Source organism: Thalia democratica, chromosome 8, assembly GCF_965202585.1.
Source record: "Thalia democratica chromosome 8, ktThaDemo2.hap1.1, whole genome shotgun sequence".
In the NCBI taxonomy this organism is placed as follows: domain Eukaryota; kingdom Metazoa; phylum Chordata; class Thaliacea; order Salpida; family Salpidae; genus Thalia; species Thalia democratica.
The window spans coordinates 54392547-54410954 of record NC_139172.1 but is presented as its reverse complement, the minus strand read 5'-3'; positions in this window follow the sequence as shown (position 1 = coordinate 54410954).

Genomic DNA, 18408 nt, shown 5'->3' with positions numbered 1-18408 from the left:
TTTATAGATGAAATAATACAGCTTTAAAACAAGTTACTAACTAGAATAAACATGTTTTCATTATATTTATGAATTATCAAAATGTTTTAAGCGTGTCTAAAAAAAATCATAATTAACTGCGAATACTTTAATAAAATTATTAATATTTTTTTTAAAACAAAACTATATAAACTTTTGATTGTAAGTAAAAACAAAAATTAAGTTTTACTGATTTTATGAAAATACTAAAATATATTTTTATGAGGAATGTATGTGGTCAGCTCAGCCTCTTTTAGAGTTTGGTCACTTAGCCTATGATAATTTCATACTTAATACTTAAAGTGATATAAAAACCACATAAAGTAAAACTTTAATTTTAACAATCAAAAGAATTAAGCAGAGATTTATCATTGATTAGAACAATTAAATTTTGCAACAAAAAACAGACTTAAAGAACAAAAAACAAACACCTTTTTTAAGTAGAGACAGCTTTAAAAAGATTTTTTATCAATTTAAATTTTAGTTTAACTTATTTATGCATCTACTGAACCTAAAAATCAGTTTGAAGTAATTGCTGTTTACGTCTTTGTTCTATTTAACTAAACCCTACAAAAATAATTAAATTAAACCCTGCTTTTCTTAGCTCAAATTAGAAGTAAATGTTAATTTAGTTTTAAATTTTAATCTTTTGTCACAGATAAGATAGCTGTGGTAGTAGTGTATTAATATTTTTTAAACTGAAACCTTTTTTAAATTGCGCAAAGCTTATTAAAAAGAAATAAAACTAAGCTTTTAAAAGACATAAAAATTTTTTTTTTACACTTTGTTGTTACTATAATGGAAACTAGCATTTAAAATAATGTTTACTATTTATAAAATTATACAAACTTCTAATCAAAACCTTAAGAACAACAAAGATATAAATTTTATCATAATTACTATAAAAGTAATAGACCGTAGGTAACGGTTAGGGGTAACAGTTATAGTATAAAAAAATAAATTATCTAAAGAAAAAAACTAAAAAGACTTAATAATTATAAATGTTCAACCCGTGCATAAATGAATGTATCCCTGCAAAATTTCTGCTCGTGCAAAAGTGTCTTCGTGCAAAAGTATATTTGTGCAATTTTATTCCCCCGAGCAATTTTGTCCTTTCGTGCAAATTTGACAGCTAGCCGGTTTTATACTTAGTTTTTATGAACAAACTAGAAAAAAATGTTAAAGTAAGTTTGTAATTTTTGTAACAATACCCACAAAAAATTATTTATGGCAAAAAATAAATATCGAACTCAAATAGCAATACAAACTTATAAGCATATATAAACATATTTAAAGTTAATTTTGTTATACACAAACTTACGTTTGGAGTTGTTCGTTTAGATATTCTTTTAATAAGATGTAGTTTAGTATTACTTTAAATGTGTTTCTACAAAAAGTTTGACTCTGAAGCTTGTATAGTTTGAACAAAAATAAAGTATCAGGAAAGTTTAAACTTGACTGAATTTACTTAAAGTTTTTATTTGAAGAAATAAAATCTAATTTTTGTTTAAGACCAGAATTAAACAACCGTTTATGTCTATATAATGTAATTCAATAACGATAAAGTAACTAAAAGTAAACTTATATGTATGATAAGATTAATTATGTTACTAACAAGTACTCCCTTTATATGTTTCTCATTTTATGATAAATTACATTTTAATTATTTTTAATTAATTTCAAAATGACATACAATATGTCTTAAAATTAGAACAAACTTAAAATTAGAACTTAAATAACAGAAATTTTTTAAGTATAATTTACTTTAATTATGATAACTAGAATAACTGTAAAAAACTTGATATAATATAAAGGTGACTAATTTCGTTATCTCGTATTTTTTGTATAAACAAATCTCGCAATTTTAAAAATGACGTATAGAATGCAAAAGCTAAGTTTTATTTCTTCGTAAATTAAAACATGGCTCAAATAAAAATCACGAGCAATAATTAAAAAACAAAATATTACTAGTTATTTTGTCATCTAAGTAGGATAGCAGTAATTAGCAGTACATCCAAAAAGAAGCCTATGTTGTGTATTGGTTGTTTATTTTTTAATACATTTAACGTAAAAAATTTAAGTTTAAATAAATTTTTGAGGTTAATTACGATCACTAAAGACTGTTTAAAACTTTATTACGGCTAATTAGCAAAAACTGTTAAGTCTCAAAAAAAATATTTTTTTTAATCGAAAATGTTTCAACTAACTAGACAAACGTATACTTGAAATACTTGTCGAAATTTAAAACAAGTTGCAAAGATAGGTTTTATTATTTTTTACAGTTTAAAATAGACTGAATTTGAATTTCAAGGACAGAGAAATAAAAGCACTCAATAATTTAATTCAGCTAACTGGAATAGCTGTACAAATTTGATACAATATCAGTGACGGTATTGGTTAACTTTTGTTATTTTTTATACAAACGATTGTTTGCAGAGTTTGTTGTAATTTTAAAATGACGTAAACATCGTTGTGGTTAGTTTTTAATAATTTTATATCAAATATCCAAATATTAAATAATAACTTACTTTAAACATTCAAATCGTTATCTCGTATTCAGTAATTGGTATGTAGATGTACAATTAAAATTTATACCAATTTAAAAATGAACCTTACATCTTTGTCTTGTAGAAATAAAAATTTTAGAATAGATTTATAAAGAATACTACTGTAATAATAACGAACATCATTACAATTGTAGCCAAAACTTTAAGTGTTTTGGATAAAACTTTTATGAACGAAATAATACAGCTCTGAAACAAGTTACTTTCTAGAATAAATATAATTTTCACTATTTTTCGAAAAATTCAAAATGTTTCAAGCTTGTCTACAAGAAATCACAATTAATAGAGAATGTTGTCTCTTTAATTAAGGCATTTTTTAGTGTAAAAAAAAAATAAGAAAATTTTTTAAAACAAAACTATATAAACTTTTTTATCATTAGTAGAAACAAAATTTAAGTTTACTGATTTTATTGACATACAATTATATATTTTTAAGATGAATGTATGTTGTCAGCCTCTTTTAGAATTTTATCGCCTAGCCTGTGATAATTTCATACTTTAAAACTAAACATATAAAAAACTATTAAAAGTAACATTTTAATTCTTACAATTAAAACGGTTAGGAGAGATCTATCGTTTATTTAAAAAGTTTTACTACGTAAATGCTTTTGTTTTGAAAATAAAGACAGATTTCAAAAGTTTTTTATCTGTTTTTATTTCATTTCAACTAGTTTAAATATCTTCTGAACCCAAAAATAATTTTAAAGTAAAGCTGTGTACGTCTTTATTTTATATAACTAAACTATATAAACATAATTTAATTTAAATAGTTTTTATTTATCAAAAAAATCAGTTAGTTTGTGCAGCCAAATTAAAAACCTCAAAAAGCACTTTATTTAAATCAATAATCAGTGTTGATCGTTGTAATGAAAAATGTAAATTAAGTATATAAAAAACCTAATGTTCTTATGTATAAACTTCAGTGATGTTTTAATTAGAAATAATTTAACTTAAAATTTTTCACAGGTGCTATTTTTTTTTCAAAGTCAAGATAATTTATACGATAAGGATAGAAAAAAAAATTATCATGTGCTTTACACTTATTTAATAATTAATTTTATTACAAGTATTTAATCTTAATATTAATTAAGTAAAGAATGCAAATGAAGCTCTTAATTTTCGTTATTAAATTTTGGTTGAATACCAAACGCTAGTCTTCTGCATTTTTTTTAAAAGTACTATATATTTTTATGTTTGTACTAAAACAGTCAGTTTAAAATGAATTTACAAAAACTAAGTTCTTCACACCAGAAATTTAAAAAGCAAGGTATTGTGCTTTTTTTAGCATTAACTTAAGTTTTGTATTGTAAACGACAAACAGGTTATTGTTTTAAAAAAATAATTAAACGTTTAGTTAAAATACAGTAACTAAATAGTTGAACTAAATATTAAATTAAAGAAAAACTTTTTATTGTGGTGTGTTTGACACGTTAGAATTTATGGAATATTCAATATGTTTATCTAATTAATTTATAAACTAAAAGTATATTACTGCTATGATTTATGGTACAACTATTATAAGTTTTTTATTAAATAGTTCTTTATCAAAAAATTTATTTCTGCTAGCTGTAGTATCTGTACAAACTAGGATTGTTAAGATGTCTGTTGTCTAATTATGTTGTCATTAACTAATGTAGACAAATTCTTCCAACTGATTTCATCATTTTGAATTACAAAGACAGTGTTTTAGATAATAATAAAGTTATTAATAAAACTAACAAAACTAACAAGTAGTAAAAAGTTAAAACATATAGAAGATATTTTTATAAAAAATACTTTTACTTAAGAAACATCTTTAAGAAAAAATTAGTATGCTTTTTAGCTGAGTGGAACAGCTGTACAAATTATTTAAAATAGTTCTAGCTAGTTGTTATAAGATTGTATCTTTTTTTTATACAGACGTATGTTTGCAACTTTTGATGTAACTTAAAAATGACATTGATAGTGCCATAATACTTTAAAGAAATAAAACCAAAGTTTTCTTTCAATTGCTTTTGCCTTTAATGACAAAGTTTTAAACTTGAAAATAGTAGCTTTTTAAAGTTGCATTAAAAATAATACTTCAACCTTTTAGTATAAACTTGATCTTGAGTTATTATAAATCAACAAAACAAACTTCATAACAGCAATAAAATTACAAACAAATATAAAAATACTAATTATTGTTATTGATGTTTTACTATGATCACTATGTATTTGTTAAAAAAAGTATTAAAAATATTAAGAAACGTTATAAGAAGTACACAGTTGAACTGTATAAAAAGATGTTCACTTAAAATTAGTAAAAGGCTTTAATTTAATAAACTTAAATTTTGTATATTATATAAACGTAAATTTATTTTGTATAATAAATAAAATTAAACTGATATCGCAGCTTACAGTTACCATTAGCATTAACTTTAGTTAAACTTTATTTTGAAAATTAGGTTAAAAAAAACTCAAAATACATATTCAAAATAAAATTAAAAACTTGTTATACTTAAATGACGTTCTAAAGGATGCTAGTAAATATTAGGTATATAAGTTTTTTTTAAATTATAACACATACTTTAGATGAAGAGACATATTCATAGAAAAAAAATTCTCAATATTAATAATATAATTTTAGGCAAAACAGAGTCTTTTAATAGTACGTTAATAAAATTTAAGTACATTAAAAGAATACAAGTTCTGTTAAGCAAATTGAAAAAAATAGTTCTGAAGTAATTAAAAAATACAATTTTGTAAATGTTTTAGAATCGTAAAGGTATTGGCATAAGTGAAGCAATTATATTATATTTAAAATTAAAAAAAGCTGTTAAGTTAAAGTAAATCTTCTAACTGTCAGTAATTATTTGATGTACTAACTAAATTTATACCTAAATTGTAGCTTTTAAATAACATATGTAGTTTTACTAATTACTCGATGTTTGTTTGTTTTTAGTTTAACTGAAATTTTATAATTAAAAGTAGATTTAAATAAAATTTTAAGTTGAAAAAAAAAAATTTATAGGTTATTCGCTGTACAAGTTTAAACTAGTTATTAGGCAATAGAAAATTAAACATTATACTAATAATTAAACTGTGTTTAGTTTTACAACAATTTGACGTTAACAACAAAAATTAAAACTATAAATTTAATTATATAAGTAGTTTTTCTTTTAAATTGAAACTTAGTAAAACTCGAATTTTAGCTTTACAAGAAGTTTCAGTTGAAAATAGTTTTCTTAAAACATCTCAAGTTTCAAAGATACTTATATCGCTAATTTGACTGAAACTACCTTTAATTAATTATGGTACCAAAATAAAAAAAATATATAATTAATTTGTTTTTATAAATAAGTTAACCATGACATGTAATCTTTTGGAAGTTTTTGATTCTGAGTATAATTGTGAATAAAGTGTTACAAAAATGATAAAAATAACAAAAACATTGCCAATGTCATTCTAAAATTACAACAAACTATGTAATCATTTTGCTGAATAATAAAATACAAATTATGTGATTAGTAGTTGGCTCGTGATCTTATGAGTTTGTACAGCTATTTCAGTTAGCTGAAAAAAGTATTTAAAAGGTTGTTTAATGCCATGACTTTTAGTAGAAACAAATTTGCTAAATAATTTAACACATTTCGAATATATAGCTCTGGTAAAATTAATATTAATCAAATTGCCATTAAAATTTGTATAATAAAATATTGATAGTTTTTATAACTATTTTATAATTTTGTAGTCAAAAAAGTTTAACAAAAAATCAGCTTGTTATACTTAAATGTTAACACAATAAATTTACTTTTATTTACTAAGATTTAACTGTAATAAAAACTGTAGTAAAATTATACAAGCCGCATAAAATTTTACTTGTTTCTTAACAAGTTTTTTTCTACACCAAAAATTGCTCGTTTGTAATTTTTATAAACCTATATAAAAAAATATTTTACTAAATTAAATAGTTATGTTGATTTACTAATACAAAAGTCCTCGTGGTTTAGCGAAATTTTTTTAAGTTAGTTTTTTGTATAGCTTCATAACTAGATTTCCTGAAATAAAATAGTGTAATGTTAAATATTTATAATCAGTAAAACTTAAATGTCAGTTTCATAGTCAACTGACAATATGGTAACAAATGTTAATAATGAAATTTTTATTGACTCCTGATAACAAGTGTGATAGATTTCAATTGAACTAAATGTTATTAAAAATAATGTGCGGTTGTTTTATACCAAAGACAACAAACTTTTTTAAATTTCTTATAATATTAATGAATAATTGTACTTTATACCACATAAGGTTTTAGAACAGATTAAGGTGTTGATAGGTAGTAAAGTATTTATAAAAAACAAGACTTTCAAGTTTTCAGCTCTTTTTTATTTGGAAATACCAAAAAATAACTTTGTGCAAAATTGATTTGTATATAAGTATATTCCTTTTACTAGCTGCTGCTTTTTTTAAGCCACAATAGCCTAATAAGGTACACAATGTTAAAAACTCGAATACTTTGGGAAAATCTTGACTTAAACTGATAAATCAGCAACTTACTTGTTTAAAGGTTTGTATTGTAATTTTTCTAAACTTGAGAAACGACTTGAGCGGATAATTTTTTTTAGAACAGCTAGGGTGGCTGTACAAAATATATTGAAAAAGACGACAATGATTTATGTAAACGTATGTTTCCGCTGTTTGTTGCTATTTTAAAGAAAACGTATACAAAATTATAAGTAGCTATTAATATGTTTGTAATAAAAAAGTACAATATGGAGTTGAAAACTTGCTCGTATTGTACTTTTTTGATATCAGATACTTAGAAATTGTCGAGAAAACACAAAAGTTATTTGAGTTAAAAATAGATTTTTAAAACACAAGTAAAAATTGTGTAAAATCTTAACAAGTTATTATCTTTAAAAGACTTAAAAAATTCCAATTTTTGTAATGATGCGCGATTATTTACTAAAGACTTGTAAATTTCAACCTTTTGTTGGTAATTTCAAATAAATGACCGTAACTTTCTATTCTACAAAAGTTATAGCATCGTATTTGATCAGCATTTTTTTAAATTGAGAACAAGAATACTCAATGTATATTAATGATGTTTTCTATGTTGAAAATCTTTTTTTAGTGTATACTAAAACAAACTTGTTCGGTTCTTTTATTAGCAAACATTATAAAAAATTATTAGCTTTTCCGAGCAAAAAAAAAGTAATAACTTTAGTTCTAGATTTCAAGCAATAAAATTTGTGTAGATTTTGAGAGTTTATTTTAGTAAATTGTTGAGCTGAAAAAATTTCTTGAAAATGAACAAAAACTTATAATTATGTTTATTTCTTATTTTATATAGCCGTTTAATCTCAAAATTTGTCGTATTTTAAAATTGACGTCATAAGTAATTTTTTAAACTATTAATTGTTTTCTATAAAACACTAAAACTTAAAGTCAACTTTAGCTTTTATAATTTTAAATTATAATAGATGTTTGTTGTAAAAGCTAATAGTAACAACATAAAAATGTTGTTGATCTAATAAATATAGTTAAAACTTGACATATTTTAAAAATAAAGTTTTATATTGATCAATCTGGCCTAACAGATAAAATATAAAAAAGTATCCAAATATTATTAACTATATACTTTTGTTAAATTATCCAAATATTAATTATTGATTTTATTTAAAAACACTATACTTTACACTGCATCATTAAAAGTTTTACTCGAAAATGAAGTTTAGGTTTTGTATATAGTTTTAATCAATCATGTAATTACAAGTATGTAATATTACAAACTAAAACTAATAATAACTCAAAAATATTTTTTAAAGAGTTAAGATATAACTGTTTAATTTTTGTGTTATTTTTTCAAAATACATACTTTATCTATTTAAGTATTTATTTTCTAGTTACAACTATGTTTTATTTTTAGTTAATGTTTTATTTCAGCTATCTAGAGTAGCTGTACAAACTGAAACGAAAGTGAATGCCAATCTTAACTCTAAATGATAAAATATTAAATAATTGTTTACTTGCTGAGTTTGTTGTATTTTTATAATGACACTAACAAAACCGTAGATAGCTTTTAGTGTTTTAATTTAAAAATTTTGTTCGGTGATAAAATATTTCACAGTTATAAACTTATTGATTTGAATCAAGTAAATCATAGCTTGATAATATAAAAGTTTTAATTTATAAAGCTAGTTTAAAATTATTCATAAATGAAAAAAAAAAAAATTTTAACATATGTTATAATTTTTTTGATAGAGGCAGTTTTTTATTGTACTTTAATCATTTGTAAATAAAACTAAATTAACAAATCAAATATTATCAAAAACTTTAAAATCTTTATACGAGCTAAACAAGATATTCCAGTAAATTAATTTTTGTTAGTTCTTAAAAAACTATCTAGTTGAATCAGTTAGAGTTGTTTTTAGTAATTTAGATAAACTTTAGAAAAAATAAAAAATCGCTTCTGTTTTATTATAATTAACTAAATTATAGTGTCAAAAAAACTACATACAAGTATTTAATGAAACTTTATTTAGCTTGTATGATAATAAAGTTGTTTACTTTATATTAAATAGTTTAGTTTTACAATGCGGTTATAACAAAAAAGACAACTACAAGTAAACTCAAGTTTAAGAAAAGGGTTCATCATACCAATTCGATTATCAGACCACAAGCCCTCGGTAGACTGAGACCTACCTAGATCTTATTAGTCAGCCTCATCCTAAGAACTTGCAGTCGTCAACTTACAAATATCCAACTTACAAATATCCTGATTACCAGCAAACGGTATATATATGCAAGCATAAAACAACAATTTTCTGGTAATCATCAGTGACGTCAGCATTGTTTTGCCACGCAACGTTCAAAACATTGTCCACTAGGCAAGACATCTGAGATGCTCGTATTAAATACGATTGACAAAAACATCGGCGAAAGTCTGTAGAGCAGAAGCCTGGATTCTCGTATGCCGTGAGACAAAGCTCAACCCTTTTGTTAAACTTGAGCTTTGTCTCACGGCATACGAGAGTCCAGGCTTCTGCTCTGCAGACTTTCGCTAATGATTTTGTTAATTTACAAGCAAACTGTGAGAATTGAAAGTTATCCAAGGGTATATTTCTTAATATATAGCAATATACACAAATAGACATAATTATATACATACACGTATTTAATGACATGGTTAGTGATCGTTTGACATTGACGAATACTTAATATTTTATCATTTCTGATAAGGAAAATTTGTCATATTTGACTAGCATAACAAAATTTTAAAATAAAATTATAGAAAATATTGGTAAATTTTTAAAATGATACATTTTAATATGCAATAGCTCAATTTTTTTTTTTTCGATTTATTGTTTGTAACTAAAATTTATATATAATGTTTTTCGATATCCGGTAACCAGTTTATGTATAAATATAAAAAAATTGATATGAATTTAATTGAAATTACAAATGTGTTAAGTTTCGTCAAAAATTTTTTACTTAGTTTTATTGAATGATTATAATACCAAAAATTATAAAACATTGTTGCTTAATAAATTCTGTTAAAGTTTATTGAATATTTTTACTTAGATAATATATTGTTGGAAAAAATGACTTAGTAAATTTTAAAAACTAAATAACATGCCTCTCATATTAAGAGCTGTATATTAACTAAAAAAATCTGATGCTTTCATTTTAATCACTGAAAAGTCGAAATAAAAAGTGATGCATTAAACTTTTTTTTTTAAGTTTTTTTATTTGCTGTTTGTAAAAATTTAAACTGGTTAGACATTTTTATTAAAATTTCTTTTACTTAAGTTTCAACCATTAATAAATAATTGGTATGCTTTTCAGCTAAGTGAAACAGCTGTACAAATTATTTAAAGTATTTCAAGCTAGTTATTACAAGATTGTATCTTTTTTATACAGACGTATGTTTGCAAATTTTGACGTAAATTAAAATGACGTTGATAGTGTCATAGTTAGTACTATAAAGAAATAAAACCAAAGTTTCTTTCAGTTGCTTTCGGCTTTAATGAAAAAATGTTAAGACTTGACAATAATAGTTTTGTAAACTTGCATTTAAAATAACACTTCAACTATTTAGTTTGGAATTTGATTTTGAAATATTATAAATCAACAAAACATACTTCATTACAAACTTCATTATAAAAATACTTATTATGGGTAAATGATGCTTTACTATGATCACTATGTATGTCTTTATATAACTTTTAGGAACGTTATAAGAAGTACACAATTGAACTTTGTAAAGAATATTCGCTTAAAATTTTAAAAACGCTTTAATTTAATAAGCTTTGCTAAAATTTAATTTGATTTTGTATGATAAGAAAAATTAAACTGATATCGCAGCTTACAGTTACTGTTAACTTTAACTTTGGTTAAACTTTTTTATGATGGTCAAGTTAAAAAATTCTCGAATTATATGTTAAAAAAGAAAAAAAAAATATATTTTAATGACGTTTTAAAGGATACTAATAAATATTAGGTATTTTCTTTTTCATATAATAGTATTTAACATAACATATATCTTTGCTGAATAGTACATATTTATAGAGAACAAAATATTCTTAATCGCAATACTATAATTTTTAGCAAAAAAAGAATCGTTTAATAACAGATTAATAGATTTTAAGTACAATAAAAGAATAAAAGTTCTGTTGTAGAAAATTGAAAAAAACAGTTCTGAAGTAATTTAAAAACATAATTTTATAAATATTTTAGAATCTTAAAGACATAGGCATAAGTAAAGCAACTATATTATAATAATAATTAAAATAAAAATTAATAAATTAAAGTAAATCTTTTAACTGTCAGTAATTATATGTTAGACTTATTAAGTTTATACCTAATTTGTAGTTTTCAAATAAGATATGTGGTTTTACTTATTACTCAATATTTGTTGTCCTTTAGTTGAAGTGAAATTTGATCATAAAAATTATTTTAAAATAGAATTTTAGCTTTTAAAAAATCTATATTTTTTTGGGTTGTTTGCAGTACAAATTTAAACTAGTTACTAGGAAAAAGAAGAATAAACATTGCATTTTTGTTCAAACTCATATTTGTAGTATTTAGTAACAATTTGTCGTTGACAGCATAAATTAAAGTTATAAGTTTAATTCTATAACACTCTATAATTAGTTTTTCTTTTATATTGAAACTTGGGAAAACTCGAACTTTAGTTCTACCAGTAGTTTTAATTACAAATAATTTTCGCAAAACATTTTAAGTTTCAAAAGTATTACTTATATCGCTAATTTGACAGAAAACGATCTTTTTTTAATTATGGTAGTAAACTCAAAATAAAATTATAGTCAAGTTTTTTTTATAAGTTAAGCATTAGATAGGACTTCTAAAAGATTTTATCTCTGAGTAAAATTTTGAATAAAGTGTTATAAAAATGATAAAAATTACAAAAACATTGCCTATGTTATTTTAAAATTACAACAAACTATGTAATCATTTTGCTGATTAATAATATATAAATTATGTGATTATTGATTGGCCGGGAGTTTTAAAAGTTTTTACAGCTATTTCAGTTAGCTGAAAAAAAGTATTCAAAAGATTGATAAATGCCTTGACTTTTGGTATAAACAAACTTGTTAAACACTTTAGAATATTTCGAATATACTTGTGGTAAAATTTATGTTTATCAATTTTTGCATTAAAATTTGGATACTTTTTAAAACTACTTTATTATTTCGTAGTCGAAAAATTAAACGAAAAATCAGCTTGTTAAAGTTATTCACAATAAATTTACTTTTATTAACTGAGATTGAAAGGTAATGCAAACTATGGTTAAATTATATAAAAGCGCATTAGCTAAAAATCACATCACTAATTGAAGTAAGGCAATGAAAAATTTTGATAGAGAAATTTTTTTTAACTTTATTGTTTGATACTAAAGAATTTTATAACAAGTACAACATATTAATTATCTTTGGATGAATACTGTTTTCAGCAATCGAGAATAACTGTACAAATCAAAAATAAAGGTAGGAGAATCATTTAATAGTAAAATTGGTTTATTAATTAACGAATATTTTTATCATTTGTGACTTTAGTTAGATAACAATAACAGTATAGTATTGAGCTTTTGTTTATTTATTGATAACTATTTAATAAGCTTAAAACCTAAAATTAAAATAAATTTTTAAAAGAAGTAAGTAAGTTATATAAAATTGTCAGTAAAACAAAAAGTGAATTTTGAATAAAGGTTTAAATTTTATGCAAATAAATTATGAAAACCTTAATAAGAAAATACACATGTAGTAGAAAAAATACGTTCAACTAACAGTATGAATTTACTTAAACACAGAGAAAAGAAAAAACAAAAAAATATCAATACGAAATTGACTTTTATGTCTATACTAAAAACTCATTTAAAGTATTAAAATTACAAAATAAAATATCAAATTTTATTAGTTATATAAATGTGTCTAAAACTATAATAAAAAATTTTTTAAAGAATACCTGAAACTTTATAATTTACATTACTTTATTTCCATTATTAACTTTGTAATGAAAGTAGAGTATATTGTTATTCTTACTTACAATTAAGGTCTTTGAAAGAGTTTTATTAACTCAATTATAAAACAAGCTAATGTTAATTTACCAAAAGAAAATTTTAGTTTGGAGACTCTTAAATTATGGCGATCTAAAGGATGGCAAAGAAGAAATCTGCTTAAGTTTTATTAAAAAAAAAGGACTCATTAAAAATTTTTAGTCAAAATAGTATAAGGTAGTTAATTTTATCAAAATTAAAAATGTTTTACTCAATAAAAAAAAACCTAAATGTATTATTAGCTATAATAGTCTCTTGAAAAAATTGTTGAATTGAATTTATTAAAGTTGTTTATAGAAATTCCTCTTAAAATAATATTTATAGACTTTAAACAAAATCACAAAGTAGTTATATTATGTTTCATATCGTAAAATAACTATGAAGTGTTCTGAATTCTTGTGAATTCTAGTAAAACAAACGGCAACTGACCATTTCATGTACAGACTAAAACTATACTTATACTAAGCTTTACAAACACTAATTGTGAGGAAACTCTATGTCTACGTATTAAACTGTTAATAAGATTTTATTCATAAATACATTGCAAATTTAATTCCCTTAAACTAATTTTTTTAGTTATTTATAACGTTTTCAGTTAATATACAAACAAAATCAATATAACATGCTGACCTATGTTTTTACAACCAAATCAATAAAAACTTTATAGGTTAATACAAATATTTGTAAAACTAATTATAAAAAAGATAGATTAGTATAAAGACTTAAGATATTATATATTTTTAAAATTTTGTATGTTAAAACAATTCAAAATTCAAATTCTTATTTTTTTTTAAATTGGCAATTTTGAATTATTTGAGAATTTTAAAAACAAATTAAACAAAAGTGCTTAATAAATTAAGTTTGATTCGCGATAGGTGATAATTGCGAGATAACTTACATTTTATTCAAAATTTAGCTTGTTGTAGAAATAAAAAACGTAAGCATATCTTTTATTGGTCCCTTTAAAATAATTAAGTACGTTTTATATAAACCCCTGTTGTATATTAAATTAATTGAAACTCTGTGGTAAATGAATATGTTTTTTAATTTAATGTAGTTTTACTAATTTATAAATTTACTTCAAAAAAATTATCAACAATATAATATACTTTATACTTTATAAATCAATATATATTTCCGCATATCTTCATTATACTTTAGTTGAAAATTTTAAAGAGAAACATGAAGTCATGGTTACTAAACAAGTTATTCAAGCTTGAAACTAAAATATATGCAGTTGTTAATATACTTTTATAATAAGTTTTATCTATTCCTTAACCATTTTTGATATTTAAAAAAAGTTTTTATAAAATATATTTATTGATAAAAAAAGTTAGCTATTTCAGCTAGTTTGTATAGATGTAAAAAGTAAAATCAAATAATTTTCTTATTACTTAAAAAATCATCATACATTTATATAAACGTATGTTTACAAAGTTTGTTGTAACTATTTGATGACGTAAACGAATATTTTACAGTTAGATTTATTTATTTATAGTTATTTCTAAACTCACCTTTAAAAAATTTTTTAAATAGTCAGATGAATAGTAATTGCCAAAGATGATTTAAAAAAAAATGTTAGTTAGTTGTTAGTAACATAAAAAATTAAAGATAAAAGAGTTGTGTAAAAGATAAAAACAATTTGGTATCTTAAACATTCTTTTTAGTAGCTTTTTATTCTTAAAATGTTTTGTGAAAAACAATTTATATTAAACCCGCAACTTTTTTAACACAACATTCTAAAATAAATTGAAAGCACTACCAAATTATATAATGTTGTTTTTTCCTAAATAAAAACTATATTTTGATATAACACAATAAACTTCTTTTCGTAAAAAAACAAAACTAAAATAAGTTTAGTATTACGATTGCCTCTACAAATTATATAAAGATTTATAAAGCTAATTTATCTAGATGAAAGGTATGTATATTTACAAATATGATGTTTTTAAGAGTGATAATTGTTATTGAAAAATCAAATTACTGTATAGTATATTCGGGAACGGGACAAACATGGACAAAGGAGCACTTTTGCACGAAGAATCATATCAAAAATTTTTCTTTAGAATTTTTCTTAGTCTATTCAATAAGTAATATATATACACATTAGAATTAGTTATAATATGTAGTACAACTACTTTAAATTTTATAAAAAAAAGTTATTTATAGTGTGTTTTACTAAAGTTTTAGTAGTTTTCATACAGTTGATGTTCATTTTAATTTTTTTTCTTTTGTTAATTGTATATCAAACGGGTTGTATATCAAAAAGTTGTTTCTTCTTTTTAGGCTTTTTTTAATCTTCTTAATAATAGAGTGCGAAAAATGAGTAGCTGTCAAATTTGCACGAGCTTACAAAGTTACACGAAGGTAAAAGGTTGCACGAAAATACTTTTGCACGAAGGGATAAATTACACGATGATAAAATTGTACGTAGACACTTTTACACGAAGGATCACCTAAGCACAGAGACATTTCTGCACGGGTTGATTTTTTTTTGAGTTGTTTTTAAACTTTTTTTTATAACTGTTGCCTCTAACTTTTACCCTCAATAGGTAGTTTTTTTTGTTTTTTGTTCCTTTTTGTATAAAAATTTTATTACTTATTTTGTTTTGTACAATCGCTGTTACCCCTAACCCTTACTCACAGTCAATAACTTTTCTTTTTTTATCTTTTAGTCTATTTTTCTTTTTTTTTTGTGTTTTTACTCTTATGCAAAAATGACCCTCTGTACTAAATTAAAACTCATTTAAAACTGACTATTGGTGCAAAATTATCTTCATGAAATTTCAATACCCTCGTGCAATTCTCCTTGTAATGACAATGCAAAATTCCTTCAATGTCACTGTTTGTAAGAGTATTTAGAGTTGATACGGTTGAATATACGAGCAAATGAGAATCATCTGACGAAATTTTTCAAACAAAATACTAATGCAACAAAATATTTTTTTATTAGTTGATTGTAAAAATTTAAACTGATTAGATACTCTTATAAAATTTACTTTTACTTAATTACAACTCTAAGTAAACAATTGATATACTTTTCAGCTGAGTGGAACAGCTGCACAAATTATTCTTAAAAGATCAAGCTAGTTTTTTTAAATTGTATCTTTGTTATACATACGTGTGTTTGCAAATTTTGAGGTAATTTACAAATGTCGTTGATAGTGCAAAAGTTAATACTATAAATAAAATCAAAGTTTTCCTCAGATGCTTTTTCCTCTAATATTAAAACTTAAGACTTGAAAATTTGAATTTTTTAACTTGCATTCAAAATTATACTTAAACTATTCAGTTTGAACTTAATCTTGAAATATATAAACCAACAAAACAAACTTCATAACACTAATATGATTACAAACAAATATAAGAATGCTAATTATGGGTAAATGATGTTTGACTATGATCACTATGTATTTCTTCATAAAACTTCTTATTTTAAAAAGTATTAAAATTTTTAGAAACATTGTAAGAAATACGTAATCGAACTGTATACAAAAATGTTCACTTAAAGCTAGTAAAAGTCTTTAATTTAATAAGTTTCAGTTTAATTTCAATTTAAACTCGTATAATAAATAATATTAATCTGATATCGTAGCTTATAATTACCTTTAACATTAATTTTAGTTAAACTTTATTATGATGGTTAAGTTAAAAACTTATCAAAATGCATGTTTGAGATATAAATAAAAAACTGTTATATTCTAATGACGTTTTAAAGGATACTAGTAAATATTAGGTATATAAGTTTTTTGATATAATTGTATTTAACTTAACATAAACTCTTGCAGTTTAGTGCATATTTATAGAGAACAAAATATTCTCAATCTCAATGTTATAATTTTTAGCAAAAACAGAATCGTTTATTAACAGAATAATATAATTTAAGTACAATAAAAGAATACAAATTCTGTTGAAGCAAATTGAAAAAAATTGTTCTGAAGTAATTAAGAAATATAATTCTATACAGATATTTTAGAATCGTAAAGGTATAAGTGAAGCAAATATATAATGTTAATAATTAAAAAAGAAATAATAAATTAAAGTAAATCTATTAAGTGTCAGTAATTTTATGTTATACTAACTAAGTTTATACATAAATTGTAGCTTTTAAATAACATGTGTACTTTACTTGATACTCAATAATTATTAATTTTTAGTTTAACTGAAATTTGATTATAAAAATTAGTTTAAAATAAAACCTTATATTCAAGAAAAAAAATATTTATGGGTTATTTGCAGTACAAACTTAAACAAGTTATAAGGCTTTAAAAAATTAAATATTGTATTTTTATTCAAACTCATGTTTGAAGTACTTCGTTTTACATAATTTGACGATAATACCATAAATTAAAGTTATAAGTTAACTCTCTGAAACTCTATAAATAGTTTTTCTTTTATATTAAAACTTAGTAAAACTCGATTTTTAGTTTTACTAGTAGTTTTGATTAAAAAAAATTTCTTAAAACATTTCAAGTTTCAAAATTATTACTTATATAGTTAATATTATAAAGAAACAAAATCAAAGTTATTTACAGTTGCTTTTGCCTTAAATGACAAAGTTTAACAACTAGAAAATAATGATTTTTTAAATTTGCATTAAAAATAATACTAAAGCCTTTTAGTATGAACTTAATCTGGAAATATTACAATCTACCAAAATAACTTCATAACACTGATATAATTACAAACAAATGAAAAAATACTATTTATAGGTAATGATGTCTACTGGATCATTATGTATTTCTTTATAAAAGTTCTTTATTTAAAAAAGTATTCAATTTTTTAGAAATGTTAAAAAACGTACAGCAATTTAAGTGTAAAAAAATGTTCACGTAAAATTAGTAAAATGTTTTAATAAATATGTTTAAGTTTAACTTTAATTTTATTTTGTATAATAAACAAATTTAAACTGACATTGCAGCTTGCCTTAACATTAATTTTGGTAAAACTTTTCTATGATGGTAAAGTTTAAAAATTATCAAAACACATGTTTAAGATAGAAATAAAACACTGTAACACTCTAATTACGTTTTAAAGGATACTAGTAAATATTAGGTAAAAATAATTTCTTTATATAATAATGTTTAACTTAATATATGCTGTTGCCTGGCATGATATATTTATAGAGAAGAAAATATTCTCAATATCAATAATATAATTTTAAACAAGTATAGAATGGTTTAATAACAATTTAGTAGATTTTAAGTACAATAATGGAATAAACGTTTTGTTCTAGCAAGTTAAAAATATTGGTTCTAATACAAATTAAAATTTTTTTTTGATATT